Source organism: Oryctolagus cuniculus, chromosome 3, assembly GCF_964237555.1.
Source record: "Oryctolagus cuniculus chromosome 3, mOryCun1.1, whole genome shotgun sequence".
NCBI lineage: Eukaryota > Metazoa > Chordata > Mammalia > Lagomorpha > Leporidae > Oryctolagus > Oryctolagus cuniculus.
This window is the reverse complement of record NC_091434.1, coordinates 154,155,530-154,181,170: the sequence shown is the minus strand read 5'-3', so window position 1 is coordinate 154,181,170 and position 25,641 is coordinate 154,155,530.

The following is a 25,641-nucleotide window of genomic DNA, read 5'->3' as shown; positions in this document are numbered from 1 at the left end:
ATCTATTGAATTCTTCACTTCATTATGATTTCTCGTCACTATCCCAGTTTCCTGTTGTACTAGTTGTTTCCTTTCATTTTGATTCCTCCTTAATATTTCATTTTTCACGAGAGAGATTTTCTATCTTGTCCATTAAGGATTTCTGTAGTTCAAGAATTTGTTTTTGAGAACTTCTTAATGTTCTTATCAATTTTTTGAGATGTGCTTCTTGCATTTCTTCTATCTCATCATCTTCATAATCTTGAATTGGGGTGTCTTTTTCATTTGGGGGAGTCATGGTGACTTCCTTGTTTTTATTACCTCGGTTTTGTTATTTGGCATATTGGAGATATTTGGTTTCTTCACTGTGGTGCTTTTTCTTGTTATACTATGACTCTAGATTAAGTGGACTGTTTTTGATGGAGCCCTAGAGGTTTGAGATGGGTGTGGCCTGAGAGCTCTGTTTGGTGTGCCAAAGGTGACACTCCCAGGTTAGGCGTGATACATCTCTCTCTCTCTTTCTTTTTTTGTTTCAAAAGGGAAGTAATTCCGCACAGCTGAACGAAGTTGGAGGTAGTTAGCAGGCAAATGATATACCCACAGGAGCCAGAGATCGGAAGCTCTTTCCCAAGGACCCCACAGGGAATCTGTTCTGCCCTCAGAGTGGGCTCAAATTCTCCTTCAGTCTCCCACTGGGTTGCCAAAGTTATGGAATTGTAGCGTCTCTGGAGTGTACTCATGTGAATTCCGTGTGTTCTCTCCCCCACTGTCTCTTTTTTCACAGTCTCAGTGCAGTAGCACCACAAATTTACTAGGTCCTAATCTCCTGTTAATTTGCCCCGCCCAGAGTCAGGTTTTTCTGCTAGGCTCAGGGCCGGTGCAGACCTGAGGTCGCTCTGCTTATGATGTATGTCCAAGATGGCGCCTGCTCTTTGTCTTGCTCGCCCTTGAGAGGTGAGCAGAGAGAGAGAAACCCGTGTCCGTACCAGTCACCTTTTTTTTTTCTCTCTCTCTTCCAGTTAGCCTGGTGAACCCCCCCCCCCCGGGGTCGTTCCCTCTAGTCTCCTCTCTCCACTTGCCTGCCGGTGTCTCAGGCTATTGAGGTTCGGCTCACCTCGCGTTCCAGCGCTTGTGTGTTGAGTCTGGTGCTGGTGTCCCGAACTGTGGGCTCCCACACTCTCCACGCAGGTCCACTGTGAATCACGCGTTCTGGAAGAGTTTCTTCTGCTGTTTCCTCCCCTACTCTTCCTTGAACCTGCAGTATCTCCACTTTTATTAAACTGTCTCTCCCCGAAGTATCAGTGTGCTCCCTTCCTATTCCACCATCTTGCCTCCCTGACACCTATTTCTATCTACATTTTTACAAATGTAAGCTGCAGAAAAGCAGAGCTCATGATAACTGTAGAACTAAAGCAGATGAATACACTACTGTTTTATGATATATTTTCATACAGCTTAGAAATGTTAATGTTACTTTAATTTATATATAAAATTGATGAAACAGAAGTAGTAATAGTAACAAAGAAATAATGATGTGTTTCTCATCTTTAGTACAGTGTTTTATTTCCAGGGTAACAAAAACCACACAAGGTTCTGGTGTGGAGGCAGGCAAGTTCCCTTAAGTTCATGTCAGGGTGAGGGGAGTCTGAAAACACACTCAGGCCATTCTAGAAACAAGGGCTTACTTCCAGGTAAAAAGACTTAATGTAACTTTATCACAAAGGGGGAGAATATTTGTCGTTGTTTTGCTCCATTTAGGCTTGAAGTCCCAACAAAATTGGGAACCAAAGATACTAAATACTTACAGGGTCACAAACCAGGGACACAATTTTAGGATTAGTTTTAATCCTAAAATTACAGAAAGCTTCTGTTTCCCCACACTTTACTACCACACCAACAGCTGAAAGACCTGCAAGACACACAGTCTCTCTGAGAAGTACTTAGGAAAGCCTGAAACTAATAAGAGAGATAAAAACTAGTATTATTAGCATAAAACTTCAAATTGAAGGCCTTTATGGATATGTAGATACACACACACACACACACACATCCAGCCATCAGCAAATGTCTATACATGATATTATTATTATTGCTTTAATTAGATCTGATTTTTACTATATGGATAAGTAAAAGCACACAGATTACAGGAACCATTTTTAAAGAACACAGATTGCCCATCTACCTCAGAGCCTCAAAATAATGTTGATTGAATATATATTCAATTTCAGGTAAAAGATAATCTTTTACTCAAGATTATATACATAGCTGCTTAATTTCATAACTATAATTTATATGAATAGCCTTCCCTAAATTTTTATGGAAGAAAAAATGTTTACGTTTTTTTGATACCCAAGCATAATATTAATAAATATCATGACTTTGAAGAGAATAATCATAAGCTAATAATAGAAGTCATAGAATCTGAGCTACAGAAAGAACCAGCTAACTGATGCTTTCTCTTCCAGTATAAAGACCTGGGTGGTGTTGAGAGTTCTGTGATTTGGTATTTACACAAATTAACAATAAAATGGTATTTATGCTACCAACTTAATTTATTTCATTTTTATTTATACAAAAAGTCAATCTAGAACCAAAACTATAGATATAGTAGCAACCAAAGTGTTAGAGTGCTTATATGTCAGAGGTATGAAGAATCAAGAGCAAGTCTCATGGATAAGGCATTTTGGCATTTTATGAACTAAAAGCCAGATTAGTCACTGCGGTCTTAAAATGAAAATGTCAGATAACCAGAACAAGTACAAAGTGGTGAAATTGCTAAATGCTTAATGTTCAGTTAATTAACATATTACAGAATATAACGTGCTTTCCTAATTCCCTACTGAATACAAGATTCTAAAATAATTGAAAGAAGTGAAGAAGTTAAAAAAAGCAGCTTGAAGAAAAATATGAATTTCTACTGAACTAGATTTTAGAAGAATGTATAAATTAATTATAACAGTAGTATCACACCATTCGTTAACTAATAATTGAGTTTACCGGGAACACTCATGGTTTGATTTTAATGTTAGTACCAGGCTATTGACTCTAAAATTTAATCTACAAGGCCCATTGGGTTTGGCCTGTGCTGATTTTTCGGTTCTCATCCTATGCTGTTCTCTCTAAACTAATTTTACTGTAACTATTAAGCACTCTCTTTGGTTTTATGGATATCCTAAGGCAGAAGCTTCTTCCCACTTCAGAATCACTCTGCCTCCTGTTCATTTCCCAGGTTGCTTTGGAGACGCTTCTTCTTTGAGAGGATCTCTTCCACACCAGCTTTATGCCTACACTGATTGATTAGTTATCCTTTACTTGCTCTAATAAACCCTTTCATTTCCCTTCTGTAGTTTCCACCTCATTATAGAGATAGGATATTTTAATGTTTACTCTCTTTTTAGACAATTATCTCCACTAAGGTAAGAACAAAGTCTTCTTTTCAAATTATCTTTTCCTGGAAACTGGCAGAGGGATTAGTACAAGGAAAGAGTGTCGCTCCTAGGCTTCCTATCCGAGTCACGGCACCATTATGTCGCTCCCCCTCTTCACGGAGGAACGACACAGGACCCTGCGCTGTTCTTTTGTCTGCTCGGCCCTTCCCGGGTTTGCTGCTGGTTCTTCCTGGGTTGGTTACCGACCCTTCCACCTCCGTGGAAGGGCGGTTCCCCCTGCCACTTTCCCCACTTCCGCGGGGGAGCGGCACACCGCCGGCCGGCTCTCTCGGGGGCTGCTCAGATGTTCCTCAGGTGTTCCCCTTAGATGTTCCTGGTGCATGTTGTCTCTCTCCTCCTTTATAGTCCTCTTCCACCAATCCCAACTCTGCTACCCACACGCCGAGTACGCTGCTCTCCTCCAATCAGGAGCAGGATCAGCTCCTGCAGGTTATTGGTCGAACTGGAGGCAGCTGTGTAGAAGTTGTTTCCTCCTCTCCCAGCACCATATTGTGGGAGAGCAGATGCATAGAATAAGTCTTAATTCCAGTAACTTAGTCTAGTCCGAGTTGCTCCCCACAAAAGAGTTAATTAAAAATAATAAAATATATTAATGATCTTGTAATGGCTCCTTGGATGCCTAAGTTTAAGTACAATCTTTATGACCATACTCCTGGTAAGAAAGGTTTCAAACTTTGGCATGTCTGCATTAAAGGGGCTGGCAGGTGTGGGGCAGGGGTGGGAGGGCATTTTGTGCAACGCAGGCTAGTCCACACCACACTGGAAGGCTACTTGGATGCTCTACTTCCTATCCAGCTTCCTGCTAATGCATCTGGGAAGGCAGAAAAAGATGACCCAAGTGCTTGTGCCCGTGCCAACCATGTAGCAGACCTGGATGGAGGCCCTGGCTCCTGGATTCTGCCTGTCTCAGACCTGGTTGTTGCAGTCATTTGCAAAATGAACCAGTGGAGTGAAGATCTCCTTTCTCTCTCTCGCTCTCCCTCTCCCTCTCTCTCTTTCTCTCCTTGCCTTTCAAATAAATAATATTTTCCTTAAAAAAAAGGAGAGATTTCAAACCTAAGAATGTCTGCAATAAAAGCCTATGTTTTTGATATTTTAATTTAAATATATATATGAATAATTATGCATGTATTTATTTAAAAGGCAGAACAACAGATAGAGAGGAAAGATCCTCTATCCATTGGTTTACTCCCCAAAAGGCTACAACAGCATGGGCTAGATCAGACTTAATTCAAAAACCAAGAACTCCATTTGGTTCTCCCACCCTCACGTGGTGGGAGCCCAAGAACCTAGATCATCAGCTGCTGCTTCTCAGGCATTTCAGTGGGGAGCTGGCTCAGAAGTGGAGTAGCCCAGACTCAAATTAGGACACTGATTATGGGATGCTGGAGTCACAAACAATGCTTAATCCACTGTGCCAAAATGCTGGCCCCTTTTAATATTTTTAAAACATAGAAGAGATTATGTGATATGTTTAGACTTTGGAAAATATAGCCACTCTTAGAAAGGTATACAATTAAATCATCAGTTTTTCCTTATTTCAATAGATTCTCCTCTTCTTTTTAAATTTTCTATTCATTTCTTTGAGAGGCAGGGAGACAGGAGGAGTATACATCATCTATTGGTTCACTCCCCAAATGCCCTCAGCAGCCAGGACTAGGCCAATGTGAAGCCAGGAACCAGGAATACAATTTGGTCTCCCATTTGGGTGGCAGAAACTCAACCACTTGAATTATCAGCTGCTTCCTCCAAAGGTGTGCACTAGCAAGAAGCTGGAGACAGGAGCCAGAACTAGGTATTGAACCTGAGCACTGCATTATGGGACATGCTATATTATTCAGTGTTCTAACCACTAGGCCAAACGCCTTTCTCTGGTTTTCTTTTTCAAATCAGGGTTACTGATATTTGTTTTATATATTATAAATGCCATCAATTTAAATTATACAGTTAGATAACTATATCAAGTCATGTGGAAACTATAATGAAGATATAAAATATTTAGAGAATTCAAGTTTCCCTGGGACCCTTATGCTCAATCACCTCTACTTATGCTTGGATCTTGGCTAACATTAATCTATTATGAATCACCAGAGTTTTGGTTTTTCTATAATTTTATCTAAAAGGATCTAGATATTAGGTGATCTTCTGTGGCTAACTTCTTTCACAGTTTTTGAGATTCATTCAAGATGCAGGTAATTTACTCCTTTTTATTACTTTTCTTTATTAGACAGGCAGAGTTAGAAAGTAAGAGAGACAGAGAGAAAAGTCTTCCTTCCGTTGGTTCATCCCCCAAATGCCTGCCACGGCTGGCGCGCTGCACTGATCCGAAGCCAGGAGCCAGGTGTTTCCTCCTAGTCTTCTATGTGGGTGCAAGGGCCCAAGCACCTGGACCATCCTCCACTGCCTTCTCAGGCCACAGTAGAGAGCTGGACTGGAAGAGGAGCAACCGGGACTAGAACCCGGCGCCCATATGGGAGGCCAGCGCAGCAGGCAGAGGATTAACCAAGTGAGCCACAGCGCCAGCCCCTCCTTTTTATTACTGATAGAATTTTGTTCATATGACACAACACATATTTTCTATCCATTCACTATGGTTTAACATATGGATTGTTTCAAGTTTTAAGTGATTGTGAGTAAAGTTTCTATAAATACCTATTACTTAGTTATTTTGTAACTACATGTTGTCATTTTTGTCTCAGAGGTAAATATCCAGAATGGAATGTCTGCTTTAAGATAATAGGAATGGGAGGCTGGTGCTGTGGCATAGTAGGTAAAGCCATCACCTGCAGTGCCAACGTCCCATATGGGCACCAATTCAAGGCCCAGCTGCTCCAATTTCAATCCAGCTTTCTGCTGTGGCCTGGGAAAGCAGTAGAAGTTGGCCCAAGCGCTTGGAGCCCTGCACCCACATGGGAGATCCAGAAGAAGCTCCTGGCTTCTGGCTTTGGCTAGGCCCAGCTCCGGCCATTGCAGCCATTTGGGGAGTGAACCAGCAGATGGAAGATTTCTCTCTCTCTCTTTCTCTCTCTCTCTCTGCTTCTGCCTCTCTGTAACTCTACCATTCAAATAAAAATAATTTTTTTTAAATAGGAATATGGTTAGCTTTATAGGAACCGGCAAAAAGTTTTTCAAAGTGATTATAAAATTTTACTTTCCTTATAGTACTCTATACTTTAAGGGTTATATTTTTTACTTGTTTCTTCAGAGTAACAAGTACAAATATGATACAGGTAACTGATATTTAAATTTGTAAATTTATCCATCTCAGAAAGAAGAGGGATCAAAGTAGCGTTTGAAAAGCCAATTTAGCTTTGGCATTGACATGAGGTTAATAAAAATTACATGATCCTTTAATCAAATTTACCCTACCCAGCCCATGAATCTTTGTTAACATTTTGTTCAGAGAAATTAATACTGTAGTCATACAAAAACTGTCCATACAAGTTCATCCCTATTTTATTTGTAACCACAAACAAGTTGAAAACAGCTCAAGTTTCCTTCAATATGTAAACAGTTGAGCAAACTTTGCAGAAGCTGTACAATGGGATACCACTCAGCAAAAAGAAGTTCCTTGTTTATTAACATGCCCCAATCTGGGCCAGCACTGTGGCATAGCAGCTAAATCTGCCACCTGTGACACAGGCATCCCATATGAGTGCCAAGTTCCAGTCCCAGCTGCACCACTTCAGATCCAGCTCTCTGCTAACAAGCCTGAGGCAACAGCAGAAGATGGCCCAAGTGCTTGGGCCCCTGCACCCACATGGGAGACCCAGAAGTCCTGGCTCCAGCTTCAGCCTGGCCCAGCCCTGGCCAATGCAGCCATTTGGGGAGTGAACCAGAGGACAGAAGTGTGCATGCTCTCTCTCTCAACTCTGCCTTTCAAATAAAAATAAAAAGGCAACAATATGGATGAAACTCAGGCACATCATACTGATGAAAGATTGAATGAAAATATATTCTCTTTTTCTAAGGCTTTAATTTTAGAGTGGTGTTCAATTCACAGGAAAATTAAGAAGGAAGGTACAGAGGTTTCCCATTTATCTCCGGCCCCCACACATGCAGTTTCCCCATTATTAACATTTCCATAGAATGGTGCAGGTGTTAGAGCTAATGGACCTTCACTGACACGTCACGGCACCCAGAGTCTACAGCTTCTACTCAGTTCTCTCTTGATTTTGTGTATTTTATGGGTTTAGCCAAGGTGTAAAGACACATGCTAAATTCAGAAACACTAAGACCAATTACATTTCACAGTTTACCAAATCAAGAAAAGGATTTTAGAATCCAGTAACATTCCAGTCAAAGATGGTTCTCTCCTTACAGGTGGTGAGCTACTTTTATAACCAGAAAGACAGGAAATAACGCAAAAATTATCTGGTTGGTAGAGTTTGCCATTTGCCTTATTTGGGCATAATTTGGTGGCCTTCAGTCTGGGATTGGCTGAGGATTCAGTTGCTGTGATGGGCTAATGATCCATTGCTCAATTATAAGTAAACACCCTTAGTTCTAAGCTACAACCTGCTTACACATCAAACTAGGCTGTATATACAAAAGCCTGTGCAGAACAACTCATTATTCAAGTACAGAGGCTGATTTAGGTCAATTTATTCCAGTGCAACACACAAATGCATCCTTATAGCATTACACTATTTCCATCGCCCAGAAAAGCGTCTGTGCTCTATTGATTCTTCCCTCCCTTAAGCCCCAGCTATCACTAATCTTTTTACTGCCTCAATAGTTTTGCCATTTTGAGAATGTCATATAGCTGGATTCATGTAATATGTAACCTTTTCAGATTGTTTTTTTTTCACTTAGTTATATGCATTTAAGTTTCCCCTATGTTTTTCATGACTTCATAGCTAATTTCTTTTTGGCACTAAATAATATTCTCTTGTTTAGATGTGCCACAGTTGAATCATTCTCCTACTGTAGGATTTTATGGTTTCTTCCAAGTGTTGGAAACTATTAATAAAGCTTTGCTAAACATTCATGGGCAGGGATTTTTATGGGCATAACTTTTATACTGCTTTGGGTAGGCAGTAAGGACTATAACCGATGGATCATATGATAAAAGCATATTTAATTTTCTAAGAAACCACCAAACTGTCTTCCAGAGTGGCTGTGCTAATTTGTATTCTTACAGTGAATTTCTGTTGCTACATACTCTTGTCAATATTGGCATAATGGTATGTTGTGGTATTTCATGGTTGTCTTACTTTACATCTCTCTGATTATGTAAGACGTGGATCATCTTTTCATATATTTATTTTTCATCTGCATATCTTCTTCAGTGGAGGGTCTCTTCAGATATCTGGTCCACTTTTCAATTTGTTTTCTAACTGTGGAGTTTTAAGGGGTTTCTTTGTGCATATTTTAGATAGTACTGTTTTATCAGATGTCTTTTTGCACGTATTTTTCTCCCAGTCAGTATGCCTTTTCTTCTCATTATCTTGCTAACATTCTCAAAATGACAAAACTGGAGACAAAGAGACAAGGAAGAAGGATGGGTTGGGGTTAGCTGTGATTGCTAAGAGATAGCATGAGGTTGTTATTTTGTGGTGATGAAGTTGTTCTGTATCTTGGCCATGGAAGTGGTTACACAAATCTAAACATAAAATAAAATTGGGGGTGTGTGGTCCTTTGGCATTGTAGGCTAAGCCTCTGCCTGCAGTGCCAGCATCCTATACAGGTGCAGGTTTGTGCGCCAGCTTCTCCTCTTCCTATCCAGCTCTCTGCTATAGCCTGGGAAAGCAACAGAAGATATCCCAAGTGCTTGGGCCCCTGCACCCACGTGGGAGACATGGAGGAACTCCTGGCTCCTGGCTTCAGATCTGACCAGCTCTGGCAATTGTGGCCATTTGGGGAGTGAACTAGCAGATGGGGACCTTTCTCTCTGTATCTCCTTCTCTCTATCTGTAACTCTACTTCTCAAATAAATAAATAGAAGTGGACATAACTATGCATAAACACACAAACAAAACAGGTTAAAATGGTACAAATATTAAGATGTCTGTAGAATAATTAATCATAATATACGAATGTCAATGTCCAGAGTTTGATGTTCACAAGTAAGGAAAGCAATCATCCCTGGGGAAATTCATGAAGGACACACAGGACTTTGTACGATTACCGAAAAAGAAAATCTCAGGAGCCCATAATATTTCAAAACAAAAGGTGCTTAAAACAAATAAATCAAACTTCCTCCAAAATATTTAATACATATGCTCAATATGATGTAAGCAATGATTTTCCTTAGGTTTTATTGTATTTGTGAAAAGTCAGAAAGTATCAGGCTTTGAAATGGCTTTCAATCAGGTACACTGTGGAATAAAAACATGTTTTAGTTCAGGCTGCTGTAACATAATACTGAAAAAAATTCACAATTATAAATGAAAACTTCAATGTTCTTCTCTCAGCAATAGATAGAACAGAATTTAAAAGAAAAAAAAACATTTTATAAGGCTCAAAAACATCACCACCCCAGCAGCATATAAGTGACATTTACAGAACACACTATTCCCAACAACAGAATACACACATTCTGTCCAAGCACCAGCAGAATATGTACCATTTCACGTTTATAGACTCAACATAGTACAGGTGACATTTCTCAATATCTTACCAGTATCCCAGAATGCATTTCTATATAGACAAGGTTATTCTAGTTTATATGGAAAGGCAAAGGAACTAAAATACCTAAAACAGTTTCAAAGAAGAAAAATAAAAAGATTAACTATATATTTGGAGAAAATATTTCAAGTCACAGATATGACAATGGACTTATATCTAGAATATATAAAGAACACTGTTTTAAAACACTGAAAGATACAAACACTCCAGTTAGAAAGAGGGCAAAATCATGAAGAAACATTTCCTCAAAGAGGATATATGTATGAGAAACAATATATATGCATGCTTCCTGTGCCTATCATTTATGTGTGTGTAGATATGTACCTCTATTTAATATCATAAATCTATGTTTAATTTGGTTGTTATTATTTGGTTGTTATTAATTTATGTTCTGCTTGAATACAAGAAGAGGAATATGAAGAAAGGATGAACAGGACAAAAGCAGATAAGGAAGAGGATGAGAAACCAAAAAAATATGTGTGATAAGAAGGACTGCCTAGAAAATGTAGCTTTACCAAGAAGCAAGGACAACTCTATTTTTTTAAAAAGATTTATTTATTTTTATTTGAAAGTCAGAATTATACACAGAGAGAGGAGAGGCAGAAAGAGAGGTCTTCCATCCGATGGTTCACTCCCCAGATGGCTGCAACAACTGGAGCTGTGCTGATCCTAAGCCAGGAGCCAGGAGCTTCCTCCAGGTCTCCCACGTGGGTGCAGGGGCCCAAGGACTTGGGCTATCTTCCACTGCTTTCCTAGGCCATAGCAGAAAGCTGGATCGGAAGAGGAGCAGCCAGGCCTAGAACTGGTACCCTTATGGGATGCCGGCGCTTCAGGCCAGGGCTTTAACTCACTGTGCCACAACACCGGCCGCAAGGACAACTCTATAATAGCAATCTTGAAACATTTGAGAGTTTGAAGTTCAGCATATTGAGGAGGCTTACAGGGTTACATATTGTAAATACAAGTACATTTGCAACTCTTTCTCTATGCATCTAATATCAGGATATAAAAATTATTAACATCTCAATGTTTTTGAGAAAAATATACATATTGATCTTTTGAAATAACCTTTCCAAGAACAAGGATTCTTTAACTAGTGATTGTATTTTCAAGCAATTTATGTGGCCCGGGAGTGCAGTGGAGGATGGCTCGGGTCCTTGGGCCCTGCACCCGCATGGGAGACCAGGAGGAAGCACCTGGCTCCTGGCTTCGGATCGGCGCAGTGCACCAGCCGAGCGTGCCAGCCGTAGCGGCCACTTGGGGGGTGAACCAATGGAAAAAGGAAGACCTTTCTCTCTGTCTCTCTCTCACTGTCCACTCTGCCTGTAAAAAAAAAAAAAAAAAAAAAAAAAAAAAAAAAAAAAAAAAGAAGAAGAAGAAGAAGAAAGAAAAGAAACTAGTGAATCTAAAATATTTAGTGCCAATTCTAGATTGCAATTGAGCAACATATTATTTTGGTGACCTCTTTATTATATCTAGTTTTATTCTCATTATAAATGGTGATTAACTTCTGGAATTATTAACAATCATGCTATAGTATTATTAGAAAAGAAATGGTAATATAAAAAAATAATTTGAGGTGCACGCTTCGTGGCCCAGTGGGTTAAGTCACTGCTTGGGATGCCACATCCCAAATCAGAATGCCTGTTTGAGTTCTAGCTCCTATGCTTCTGATCAAACTCCCTGCTAATAATGCTTCCTGAGCAGTAATAGGTGACGGCTCCAGTGCTTGAGCTCCTGCCATGCACATGGAAGATTTGGGTGGAGTTCCTGGCTCCTGGCTTCAGTAGGCATTCGTTGCAAGCATTTGGGGAAGTGAATCAATAGATGGAAGATTTCTCTCTCTCTCTCTATCTCTTTCTCTTCCTTTCAAATAGATGAAAATAAATAAATATTTTGCTAAGTTAAAGTAATATAAATCAATTGCTTTGTACATTTAATTTTAAAATTCATTAGATTATTTAAAAACAATTAAGTCTTTACTAGAAAGAGTCTAGAAATTATTGGTAACTCAAAGTTCTGAATGAGGGTTAAGATTATAAGCCAGGGGCCAGTGCTGTGGTGTAGTAGGTTAAGCCCTCACCTGCAGTGCTAACATCCCATAACTGTTTCAACTGCTCATTTTCCAATCCATCTCCCTGATAATGGCCTGGTAAAGCAGTAGAAGATGGCCCAAGTGCTTGGGCCCATGCACTAACATGGGACACCCAGTTAAAGCTCCTGGCTCCTGGCTTCAGATCAGCCCAGCTCCAGCTATTGTGGCCATTTGGGGAGGGTACTAGCAAATGGAAGATCTCACTCTCTTCCTCTCTCTCTCTCTCTCTGTAACTCTACTTATCAAATAAATAAATACCTTTAAAAAGTGATAAATCCATCCCAATTTTTAAAGACTTTTTTAAAGGATTTATTTATTTATTTGAAAGTCAGAGTTACACAGAGAGAGAAGGAGAGGCAGAGAGAGAGAGGTCTTCCATCCGTTGGTTCACACCCCAACTGGCAGCAATGGCTGGAGCTACACCAATCTGAAGCCAAGAGCTTTTTCTGGGTCTCCCACACAGGTGCAACGGCCCAACGACTTGGGCCATCTTCTGCTTTCCCAGGCCATAGCAGAGCTGGGTCGGAAGTGGAGCAGCTGGGACATGAATTGGTGCCCATATGGGATGTTGGCACTGCAGGCAGTGGCTTTACCCAGTATACCACAGCTCTGGCCCCCCAATTTTCTCAAGAAATTCCTGTATATTACTTGAAGATATCTTATGGATTTGAATAAATTTGAATGTATCAATTCTAACTTTCTTTGAACATAATGGGAAGGTACTGAAGTTTTCTCCTTTTAGTAACTGTCAAAGAATATACTAAGTGAAAATGTGAGTGGTAGGGTAGCAATCTTATTGACCTGGTAGATCTAAATATCTCATTAAGAATGAAACTCTTTTTCTTTAATGAATTTAATTCTAAAATACCATGGCATATACACCAAAGCGTCAAGCTTTTTATTTAACTATGGTGGTAATAATACTAAGTTCTTTATATAATTTATTTTAAAATGCTGGCTACAGAAACAGACAGCTCACCACAATTGCAATGCAAGTGGGAGACTCTGAAGACATAAATCTTATATCTACACCCAGACCCATTCCTCTTTCCTCCAACCATTAGCATACAAAAAAGACACTTCTGTTCCTCTCTTCATTGTTCATGTACAGGTCTTCCATCTTCCAGATCCACATAAAATGCTTTACTCTATGGCAAAGGATGCTGCTTCCTGAGAGGCCAGCAAAAGGCTGAAACCTGTAAGTGCAAGGGCATTGCCTTCCTTTGAAGTGACTCCTTAGGGTTGCAAATAAATTTTCTTTTTTCTCCCCCTTGTTGAATGAATGCAAGATCCACATGATATTTTTAAACATACACCTAAACTAAGCTAAGGACACACTCTAAAGATCTACAGAGCAGAAATGAGAAGCCCTAGATTTTTACAGTATGCAACAGAATAAATCTCATCAAATAATTAAGAAAAAGTCAAGGGATGACAGTTGGCATAGTGGCTAAGCCACTGCTTGGATTGCCTGCATTCCATATGGAGTGCCTGACCCATTTCTCATTCCAGCTTCCTGCTTGTACTGCCTCCAGGAGGCAGTAGATGCTGATGACTCAAGCACTTAGGTCCCTGCCAGCAACTGGGAGACCCAGGTTGAGCTCCTGGCCTTAGGCTTTTGGCCTGGTCAGCCCTGGTTGTTGCGGGCACTTGGGACGTGTATCAGCAAAGAAAAGATGCTTTCTTTTTATCTTTCAAATAAACAAATAAGTCCAGCGCCGCGACTCACTAGGCTAATCCTCTGCCTTGAGGCGCCGGCACACGGGGTTCTAGTCCCGGTCGGGGCGCCAGATTCTGTCCCGTTTGCCCCTCTTCCAGCCCAGCTCTCTGCTGTGGCCAGGGAGTGCAGTGGAGGATGGCCCAAGTGCTTGGGACCTGCACCCCATGGGAGACCAGGATAAGTACCTGGCTCCTGCCATCGGATCAGCGCGATGCGCTGGCTGCAGTGCACTGGCCGCGGCGGCCATTGGAGGGTGAACCAACGGCAAAGCAAGACCTTTCTCTTTGTCTCTCTCTCTCACTGTCCACTCTGCATGTCAAAAAAATAAATAAAGATAAAATAAAAATAAAAATAAAATAAACAAATAAATATTGTACAAAAGCAAATATTCAAGCCATTTAGGCTGTGGAAGACTAAATCAAATAAGAGTAAAAAAGAGTGAAGAGTGTGTTCAAAGTATTGCACAAGTATCATCATAAAAGAATCAGGACACAGATTACAAATGTAAACAAAAACATACTAGAATTTATTTTTTTATTCATTCATTCATTCATCCATTTGTGAGGCTGATTCACTACCCGAATGCCTGCAATAGTCCTGACTGGGCCAGATCCAAGCCGGGAGCTGAAAACTCTTTCCAGATTTCCCATGTGGTGGATATGAGCCATCACCTGTGCTTCCAGGGTACAAATTAGCAGGAAGCTGAATTTGGGAGAACAGCTGGGACTTGAAGCCAGCACTCAATTAACACATGCGCATCTTAACCACAGTGTTCCTTGCTACACCAAATGTCCCAAGATGCAATATTAATCGATTTGCTTCATTTCCAAAGTTTCCTTATAAACTCCCTCACAATGATACCAAGAACTATTACTTGTTATCAGTTTCTGTGATTTCAGCATTCAGAGCCACATCTCAACAAGATTAAAAATAATCCTACTGAAAAGAAAACTTCTTTTCTTACAGTAATAAAATGTAATGTTTATTTAGCCAATGCTAGTGTTCTTCCTGTATAGAACATCCAGCTATAGCAAGTTCTCTTAATTTATATGAATGAGGGTGCATGTGCGCATACCTGCAATGTGTTAGGTAGTCTTACTGTTAATATACACAATTTCCTCTATAGGAATTGTTTCATTATCTTCCTAATTTTTAATAGTCACAAAGCTACAAAAATTTTGTATATATTACTTGTGATCTTTGGGTTTTAGTTCTCACTATATGGCAAAATTCTGGTTAAACAAAAATATGGTTAAGGGTCGTGGCACAGAAGGTTAAGCTGCCTCTTGCATCCCTTCATCCTACATCAGAGTGCCAGTTCAAGTCCTGGCTGCTCAAGTTCCATTAGCTTCCATTAGCTCCCTGCTAACGCACCTGAAAAGCAGCTAAAGATGGCCCAGGTACATTGGTTTTTGCCACCCACAAGGGAGACCATGATGGAGTTCCTGGCTCCTGGCTTCAGAATGGCCCAGCCCCAGCTGTTGTGGCCATTTGGGGAGTGAACCAGTAGGTTTCTCTTTCTTCTCTCTCTCTCTTTCTCTCTCTGTCTGTCTCCTTCCCTCCCTCCCTCCCTCCCTCTCTCCCTCCCTTTCTGACACTTTGCCTCTCAAATAAATTAAAGAAATCTTTAAAAGTCTATTCAAATTAATGAGCATTTAAAATGCTTTCTGCTGCTAGAAATCAAATCCACTTTTATTAGAAATTGTTCAAAGAATAAAGATTTCAGCCTTATATTTCATAGAAAACATCTTCATGTACTGATTCTTTGGCTAAAACCTAAGCTAACACACTTAAGAACAGAAGTCAGGATAAATCTTGGCTATTTTGCTTCAATAGTGGGACTATTATACCAATTTTTATATTTACCCTTCACATAAAACTATTGTAACTTCATTGCTATAATAGGGATTAAGCTGTTTGGGGCTTATATGAGGATTTTGGTTCCTTGTACAGTGAACATAAACCAGTATTAGTTTATAATATCTGTAAGGTTAGTTGTGAGCATGTGTGAGTGTGTGTGTGTGTGTGTAGAATTTATTCTACTACTGCAATGATTTGCTGAATACTTGCTGGGTTACTTTTATTTAAAGTCCAGTATAAACTAAATCTACGTGGTGAACAATACATCGGCTTCTATTTCCCATGTATCCTGCCATTCATGATTGTCTAATGATCTTTTTGTGAAGAAATGGTCAAAATATGGCCTTATTATCAAGTACAGAAGCCCCCAAATATGTTGAGAGTTTCCTTAGAATAAATGTAGCAACATTTCTTGATAAAGTCATAGATAATCATTATCAATATGCAGTATTTTATCTCAGAAAATTTTACAGTTCTCTTCAGGACTTCAGTAATGAAAGGTTTATAAATCAAAAGAAAATGTTCTGGCCCACTGGGTTAAGCCCCCCTTAGAACGCTGGCATCCCATATCAGACCACCACTTGAAGTCGTGTATGTTCCAGTCCCAATCTAGCTTCGTGTTAATGTACGTGGGATGACAATAGAAGATGTCTCAGACACTCAAGAACTTGGGCCTCTGACATTGAAGTGGGAGATCAAGATGGAGTTCCTGGCTCCTGGCTTTGGCCTGGCCCAGCTCTAGCTGTTGTGGCCATTTGAGAACGGAACCAGCAGATGGAAAATTTCTCTTTCGGTGTCTCCCCTTCTTTGTTTTGCTCTTCCATTTTTTTTAATCAGGAAAAAAAAAAAACCTTCTACATTGTAATTATATACTAAAATATTTCTTCCTTGGCTCTAATCCAGATATGTGGAAACACAGGCAATTATTCAATATTTAGCTTCTTAGCTCTTGTATCTATAGGAAATAACATTGTAAACAATAAGAAGCGTATAAGTAATAACTAAAGTGACATGTTGAATATGATTATACTCATTTTCATACAAGTATTATTCTAATTTTATCATTGTTGTTAGGTCAGAAGTGAATTAACAGTACTTAGGTCATGTTAATTCACATGGTAAATTATCATTAATATTTCCATTCTTGCTATTCAGAACAAAAACAAATTTATGCACTCAACTTTGTCATAACATCTGTCAGGAGGCAAGCCTGCCTTTTGCTGATTACATTTTGCTTTTATAAAAGTGTCATAAATATAATTGATGACAAGAGCACTTCATTGATACATTCTATCATCAAGTGATGTTTCCACACTTAAAATTCTGTCCTTGAGTCTAAATAGTGTCAAGTTATATAAATTGCCCCTGCTTCCCATCTTTACTCTTAAACTAGTTATTGACACAGGAGGGAGGACATTGAGTGATTTGACACTGAGTGAATGAAGTCTTTGTTTGTTATCTTAAAATGGCTCTAGTGTCCTGGATATAATTGGAGGTTTATGAGTCCATGACAAAATTGTCAAATCCATTACCAAACCTGCCAAGGAAATGCAGGATTCATACTGTTTTCATGTTTTTTTTCTTTCATGTAAGAATTCAATTTTATAACAATTTTAGATCCCTCCAGGCAACACATTTGAAGACAATTATGGGTCCTCTCTGGTTGTTAAAAGCACTTAACCTTTGGTGTCCCAATTTATTTTACTATTCCAGGTATATTAGAAATCCAAAAGAGGAAGTACTTGAAATATTTGAATGCTATTGTAAGCGCATTTTAAAAATGAGACAGAGAATAAAGCAGTGAATTTAGGGAGATTATTAAGATGTTTGTGTCCACATCATAAACATGATTTAAATATTTGAAAATTTTCTTAAATGTGGAAATCCCTAATTTTTAAGTGTTCATTTCTAATATCTTGAGGAATTTATTAGAAATTTCATTTACTCATCTGTGAGCAGGTTTGTTTGCAAACAAACTTTGTTTTGTTTGGAAGATACAAAAATCTGAAGCAAAATATAAAAGTCCCCAGGCAAAGCAACTCATAATAGATAGTAAGAAGGCACGGCATGATGGCATAGCTGGAAAAGCCTCCGCCTGTGATGCCAGCATCCCATATGGGTGCTGCTTTCAGACCGGACTGCTCCACTCCCAATCCAGCTTCCTGCTAATGTGACTGGGAAAGCAGAGGGAAGATGGCCCAAGTGCTTGTTTCCCTGCACCCATGTGGGAGACCCAGAAGAGGTTCCTGGCTCCTGCCTTCAGCCTGGCCCAACCCTGGTTGTGGCAGCCATTTAGGAGGTGAACAAGAGGATGAAAGCTCTCTCTCTATGTCTCTCCCTCTCTGTGATTCTGCCTTTCAAATAACTAATAAATAAATCTTTAAAAACATAGACTAGTAAGAATAAATAAAAAAAAAAACAAATTTATTCAGCCATGGCAAACAAAACATATAGTACATTTATATATGTCATAGTTTTTTGCAAATAGACACTGGAAGTAACAGTTTGTAGGGCTAACGTTCAGGATGTGTGTGTATATACTGGGGAGGAGGAAGTGGCAGATTAAGAATGAGAAATTCTACTTCTGGATTTAACACTTTAAATTGACATTTCAAAAGCTGAAACTAAGTAAGTGAGGGCCTGTGGTGTAGCTGGTAAAGTCACCACCTGTGGCAAGAGCATCCCATATGCATGACAGTTTGTGTCCTGGCTGCTCCACTTCTGATGCAGCTCCCTGCTAATACCCTGGGAAAGTGGTGAAAGATGGCTCAAGCACTTGAGCTCCTGCCACCTAAGTGGGATACCCAGATGAAGCTCTTGGCTCCTGGCTTCAGCCTGGCCTATCCCTGGCCATTGCAGCCATCTGGGGAGTGATCCAGCATATGGAAGATCTCTCTCTCTCTCCCTCTCTCTGTAACTCTAATTTTCAAATAGATAAAGAAATGTCATTAAAAAAAAAAAAAAAGAAATGATAAGTGATCCATAAAGAGTCACTAAAATTGTTGGCATCAGATTTCTGTTGTAATCAATTTCGTTTTCCTACTTGATAATTTAACAACTGGCATTGATTTGCAGCGCTTTTTAGTAAGAACTAATAATGTAATGATTTGATTGGTTTTATTTTTATAACAAATGTAGATAATCTGGGATGAAACTAAATACAGAAATTAAGCTAATAATAATATCAATTTTACTTATTGCTTTTATTTTATGTTAAAAGTAGAAAAGATTTCTGCTTTCAATTGAGACTTAGAAAGCTTGGAGGGAATGTCACCAATATGTTAACATCAAGATAATCTACAAAATCACAATTTTTTGAGCTGATCAGAGACATAAGATCACAGGTCAATCAGAGGGATTGAATTGCACAGTTTCTGTGAATGAGGAGGTACAGGAATCATCCTTTGGCCACACAAAAATCTGAGAGCCATAAAAGTGCATCAGAAGAGTATGTGTGTTAGGGACTACATGAGGCATGTACACACACCTGTGTCGGACAGTAGATGATGGCCTAAGTAGATACAATTAGGTTAGTAATCTAATTAGAGCCACAGATGACCTAATTACTGGGCTATCAAAGTTGATCTTTAGGGGCCAGGACTGTGGTGTAGCATCTTATATGGGTGACCATTCAAGTCCTGGCTGCTCAGCTTCCAGTCCAGCTCTATGTTAACTCACCAGGCAAGGCAGTGAAGGACAACCCAAGTGCTTGCCTCAGTTCACCTATGTGGGAGATCAGGAAGAAGCTCCTGGCCCCTGACGTTGAACCGACCCAGCTCTGCCCATGGTGGACATTTGGGGAGTGAACCACAGGATGGAAGGAAGAGCTCTCTCTCTCTTTTACTCTCTCTCTCTCTCTCTCTCTCTCTGCCTTTCAAATAAATAAATAAATAAATATGTTAAAAAAAGATGAAAGATGATCTTTGAACATATGTGATTTCTATGTTCAACGAAATAGATAGGATGAGGTATTTTGCTAGAGAATTTCAATCGCTAAAAGAATCAGAAAGAAGTTTTAAAATTCAATGTCGCAAATATTGAAATTAACATGGTAACAGTGAAATTCCACAGCAGCATGGGCACAGCAAAACGAAGGCTAGAGAACTAGAAGATAGATACATAGAAAATATCCAGCCAGAATTATGAAGAGCCAGGGGATGAAACATTCAGAAAAGATTGTAAAATATATTTGAAATGTGTGATACAGTCATACATATGTATACCTCAGAGGGGTTAGAGACAGAATGAAAAAGTTTCAATGGCTATTGGGTTACAGTTTTCAAAACTGAAATAAGACATGAACTAGAGACACAACAGATTTATCCTGCTAGAGATTCAGAAAGAAAAAAATATATTCTCCTCCTTCTACACATCCTAGTATAGCTAAAGAATATAGACAACAACAATGAAACAAAAAGCAGCCTAAAACAATGGGCATTATTCTACACCACGGTTATGCTTGACTTTATAAAGATAATATAAAAGCCATAAGAGATAGAATATATTTAAATATTGAAAGAAAACAGCTGTCAACAAACATCTCTGTGTCTTTCAAAGTAGCATTCCAACTGAAGATTAAATAAAGGAATTTTCAGAAAATCAGCAGTGAAAGAATTCATGACTTTTTTTTTATAAACTAAACTAAGTACTTTAGGAGTGTCTTCAGATTAAAATAAAATTACCACAGGAAAAAATATGATAATGCAGGAAGGAAAAAAGCAGGACAATAGGGAAGTTAAAAATGTAAAAAGATGCAAGTAACAGTGAGCATACAAAACAATACCACTTAGAGTAGACATTATATATGTGTGAAACTAACGTGTGAGGCAATATGATGCAACATCTGGAAAAGAAATAAGAAAGATTAAAGGATTCTCTAGTAGTGTTTCCCAACAGTATTCCCAGCATTATGTCAATGTGCTGTTGTGCCCAGCCCAATATGGCAGGCAGCATCCACTTGTACCCATTACATGCTATTATGTGGCTATTACAGCAAATTGAAATTTTACTTTTATTTACATAGTTGTACATACCTAGGGGCAGTATATCATACATTGATATTCCTTTTATTAAGATGTATTTATTTATTTGAAAGAGTTACACAGAGAGAGAAGGAGAGGCAGAGAGAGAGAGGTCTTCCATCCACCGGTTCACTCCCCCACTGGCTGCCACAGCCGGAGCTGCACCAATCCAAACCCAGGAGCCAGGAGCTTTTTCTGGGTCTCTCACAAGGGTGTAGGGGCCCAAGTCTCAGGCCATCTTCTACTGCTTTCCCACCCCATAGCAGGGAGCTGTATAGGAAGTGGAGCAGCCAGGACTTGAACAGGTGCCCATATGGCATGCTGGCACTGCAAGCAGCGGCTTTACCAGACTACGCTATGCCACCATGGCAGCCCCCATACATTGATATTCTACAGTTGTTCTCAATGCCTAGGAATGGATCAATATAGTAATTCATGCTAGATTATAAAGAAAAAAATCTAGGTGCAAATTTTACTCTTTCAAAATAATCGCCAGAAGAATAGTAAGAGAATTAATTACTAACAAAACAATAGAAGTTAAAGAATTAAGTAAAATACAAACAACACAGTGTTCTGTCTCCTACACAGCCAGAAATGAAAGAGAACAGAAAAGTTGATAATAATTAAACAAAATATGATATGCTAGTTAAAAATCTTGGCTCAATAATTACATTCAATTCAAGTTAACTAAATGCTCCAACTAGGAGATCAATTTGCAGACTCTCTTATCTGGCCTACTACTGAAATGGCTTCTATATATAACTTCTCTAATTTTTTTAGATAACAAGGATTTATTCAATGTCAAAAGCAACCTTCAATTTGCCTATAATTTCCACTATATTCACAAGATATTTAGGCATTGTACAGAGAGTTTATATAATAAGAGCTCACTATAAAATCAGAGAAATCAGTCCATGTTTAATTCTTTTATTTTTATTTATTTTTCCCCAAAGAAACATTTTATTTAAGGAATACAGACTTCATGCATTTTGTAAGTACAATTTTAGGAATATAGTGATTCTTCCCACCATACCTGCCCTCCTACCAACTCTCCCACACCTCCTCCTCCCTCTCCCATTCTTAGTCCCATTCTCCACTAAGATCCATTTTCGATTAACTTTATACACAGAAGACCAACTCTATACTAAGTCAAGAGTTCAAAAAATTTCACGGTAAAAACAAAAAATAAAACAAAACAAAAAATCCTATTCCTTAACAGTTGAGACAAGGGCTGTACAAATTCATAGTTATAATACAACTCTTAGAGGACAGAGGACCTGCATGGGAAGTTAGTGTACAGTGACTCTTGTTGTTAATTTAATAATTAACACACTTATGTATGATGTCAGTGATCACCCAAAGCTCTTGGCATGAGCTGCCTAGGCTATAGAAGCCTTTTGAATCCACAATCTCCATCAGTATTTAGATAAGGTCATAAGCAAAGTGGAAGTTCTCTCTTCCCTCCTTCTTTAATGACCACTTCTTTCCACTGACTTCTCACCTACTGAGATCCTTCACATAGGACATTTTTTGCCTCAGTGTCTTGGCTTTCCATGTCTGAAATGCTCTCTTGGGCTTTTCAGTCAGACCAGAATGCCCTCAGGGCTGATTCTGAGGTCAGAATACTATTTAAAGCAATTGTCATTCTATGAGTCTGCTGTGTGGACTTCTTCCCATATTGGAGCATTCACTCCTTTTTAATTCTATAATTATTACCAGACCCTTAATAATATCTATTAGATCACATTAACATTTAAGATGGTATTTTTACCACCCAGATTAAGAGGATTTGGAGTCCCATGGCAAGTTTTTTAACTGTGCCCTTAGAAGTAAGTCCATAGGAATGTATGCAGAACTAAACAGCTTTACAGTTATAAACTTCACACACCTCATAATTACAACTTTAGGAACATGGTTATCCTTCCCACCATGCCCATACTCCCACCCATACTCCTAACCCCTCTTTCTCTTCCCCGACTTATTGCCACTCTAATTTTTTACTGAGTTCTATTTTCAACTGACTTTACACACATGTTTAACTCTATGTTAATTAAAGAATTCAACAAATAGTATAAATAAAAAACTGTTCTTAAACAGTCAGGACAAGGGCTGTTAAAGTCATTACTTCTCAATTTGACTTGTACAGATTGCCTTTTAAGTGCTTTATTGGTTCTCACAGGTAAGGGAGAACATGTGGTATTTATTCAATTTGGAACTCTTTTTCAAGCTTATCTTGGCTTTTATTTTTCACATCCTCTACTGTCAGGGTCGCAGGGTCAGTAGCATCTGCTGACTGTTGTGTTACATCTGCCCAGAACCCTTTACTGACCCATTTTAACGCTGTTCATACCATTGAGAATCTCTAGTGTGTTTGACACAACAGGTTTATTTGGATTATTCTCAACCAATGTCATTCCAGCATTAGTTTTTTCCCCTTACCTCTTTAATCAGATAAATGACAGATGTACTTTTGATGATATCTGGTGGAGGAAGGGGCAGGGGCAGGAGCTGTGGAAGAATGGTGGTCCTCCAACAGCAGATGTACCAAAATCTAAGTCTCCTGCAATCTTAGTTTTCTGGCTACTCTTACAAGGTTATGACTTTGACAATTTGAGCCCTGAGAGCTCATTTTCAAGAGCACAGATATGCTGCATGTTTTCTTCATTTACCAGTATTCTAGTCTTCAGATCAGGCTCTTCTTCAGACAGGTTGGATAAGAAAATTTGTCTCCTTGGGACTTCTCAAAGAAAGTAGGGTCATCCTAAAGGTGTGGGGTTCACTTTCATATCTGTCCTTAGTCTTCCTCTTTGGCCCTCCATCCAATGTCAGCAAAGTTACCACTGCATTCTCTCCGGGGTCGTTGGGGCTCAATTCTGTTGCATGGCTCAGAAGCTGAAACTGAATGCTTGGATGCCAAATCAGAGAAAATTAGTACCAATATCTTTCAATACTTCAAGATGAACCATATGGCTTCCCAGAAAAAAGGAACAATCACATGCCTACTCCAACTTGTGGAAACAACAGTATAATCAGGTACTTAATCCAGCCAAGCAATGAGATGGCAAACTCTCTCAAAATTTGCATTTCAAGTACTTCAGGCATACACAGCTGCACATGATCCAGAAAGCAGATTTGGAGTAGCAGCAGCCAGATTCTGCCAGTTATTCAGTATTCTAGAGTCATGTAATTCTTTTTTTTTTAAACTTTTATTTAATGAATATAAATTTCCAAAGTACAGCTTATGGATTACAATGGCTTCCCCCTCCCATAACTTCCCTCCCACCCGCAACCCTCCCCTTTCCCGCTCCCTCCCCCCTTCCATTCACATCAAGATTCATTTTCAATTCTCTTTATATACAGAAGATCAGTTTAGCATATATTAAGTAAAGATTTCAACAGTTTGCACCCACATAGAAACACAAAGTGAAAAATACTGTTTGAGTACTAGTTATAGCATTAAATCTCAATGTACAGCACACTAAGGGCAAAGATCCTACATGAGGAGTAAGTGCACAGTGACTCCTGTTCTTGACTTAAGAATTTGACACTCTTGTTTATGGCACCACTAATCACCCTAGGCTCTTGTCATGAGTTGCCAAGGCTATGGAAGCCTTTTGAGTTCACCGACTCTGATCATATTTAGACAAGGTCGTAGTCAAAGTGGAAGTTCTCTCCTCCCTTCAGAGAAAGGTACCTCCTTCTTTGATGACCTGTTCTTTCCAGTGGGATCTCACTCGTGGAGATCTTTCATTTAGGTCTTTTTTTTTTTTTTTGACAGAATGTCTTGGCTTTCCATGCCAAAATACTCTCATGGGCTTTTCAGCCAGATACGCATGCCTTAAAGGTTGATTCTGAGGCCAGAGTGCTGTTTAGGACATCTGCCATTCTATGGGTCTGCTGTGCATCTCTCTTCCCATGTTGGATCATTCTCTCCCTTTTTTATTCTATCAGTTAGTATTTGCAGACACTAGTCTTGTTTATGTGATCCCTTTGACTCTTAGTCCTATCATTATGATCCATTGTGAACTGAAATTGATCACCTGGAGTAGTGAGATGGCATTGGTACATGCCACCTCGATGGGATTGAATTGGAATCCCCTGGTATGTTTCTAACTCTACCATTTGGGGCAAGTCAGCTTGAGCATGTCCCAAATTGTACATCTCTTCCCTCTCTTATTCCCACTGTTATATTTAACATGGATCACTTTTCAGTTAAGTTTCAACACTTAAGAATAACTGTGTATTAATTACAGAATACAACCAATAGTATTAAGTAGAACAAACAAAAAAATACTAAGAGGGATAATGTATTAAGTTGTTCATCAACAGGGCTATGCTGATCAAGTCACCGTTTCTCATAGTCACATAATTCTTTTTTTTTAATTTTTTTTTTTATTTTTTGACAGGCAGAGTGGACAGTGAGAGAGAGAGACAGAGAGAAAGGTCTTCCTTTTGCCATTGGTTCACCCTCCAATGGCCGCCGCGGCCAACGCGCTGCGGCCGGCACACCATGCTGATCCGATGGCAGGAGCCAGGTACTTATCCTGGTCTCCCATGTGGTGCAGGGCCCAAGCACTTGGGCCACAGCAGAGAGCTGGCCTGGAAGAGGGGCAACCGGGACAGAATCCAGCGCCCCGACCGGGACTAGAACCTGGTGTGCCGGCGCCGCAAGGCAGAGGATTAGCCTAGTGAGCCGCGGCGCCGGCCATAATTCTTAACATATTTATGTCTCCCTTTCACTAATAAATTCAGTTCTAGAAAATTAGATTTAAAAATAAAATGTTCAGGAGAAAAAAAGAATTCTACCCTAACAACAGTTAATATATTTTACTTGCATTTATTTGAGAGAAAGACAGGTGGATAGATACATACATACATACATAGATA